Source organism: Myotis brandtii, unplaced genomic scaffold, assembly GCF_000412655.1.
Source record: "Myotis brandtii unplaced genomic scaffold, ASM41265v1 scaffold1077, whole genome shotgun sequence".
Classification (NCBI taxonomy): Eukaryota; Metazoa; Chordata; class Mammalia; order Chiroptera; family Vespertilionidae; genus Myotis; species Myotis brandtii.
In genome coordinates, this window is record NW_005353666.1 from 725,081 (window position 1) to 725,521 (window position 441).

General features: G+C 69.2%; 1 long non-coding RNA gene across 1 annotated transcript in view; it reads right to left on the reverse strand.

The window, feature by feature from the left end:
• LOC106726678 overlaps nt 1-114 on the reverse strand; it is a 15,878-nt gene extending 15,764 nt beyond the window's left edge. Inside the window, exon 1 of the long non-coding RNA XR_001362747.1 lies at nt 44-114. This is a non-coding gene — a long non-coding RNA (uncharacterized LOC106726678). The remainder of the gene's footprint in view (nt 1-43) is intronic.
• Nucleotides 115-441: the final 327 nt, after the last annotated feature.

A 441-nucleotide genomic window follows, 5' to 3' on the forward strand; every position in this document is an offset into this window, starting at 1 on the left:
CTGTCCGCTCCACCGTCCGCGTGGCCCCTCTTCTCGCCCCCACAGGGCAGGAGGTCCAGGGCCCCGTTTGTGGCCTTCCTCCGGGTGCAGTTCTATGTGGAAGACGGGCGGCTGATCAGGTACGTGCAGGCCGCAGGGGCCCCCTGGAGCGTGGGGCCCAGCCGGGCCAGCCTGTCCTGTCGAAACCATGGTGCTGCGTCCCTTGGGGCCACAAACGGGGTCCGTGAGGCCGCCCACGTGAGAAGCGTGGGGTTGTCAAGCGGGTGGATTTGTTCTCTAGGCAGGGATGTGGGCAGGCACAGTGGGTTTGAGGTTTCTGCGTCCGGGGCAGCGGAGCTGCCCTCACCCACCCGCCCCCCTCCCAGCACCCGGACGGGCCGGCACCTGTACTACTGCCACCTGAGGGAGCGGGTGCTGCGGTCCCAGGGCACCCACTGCCAG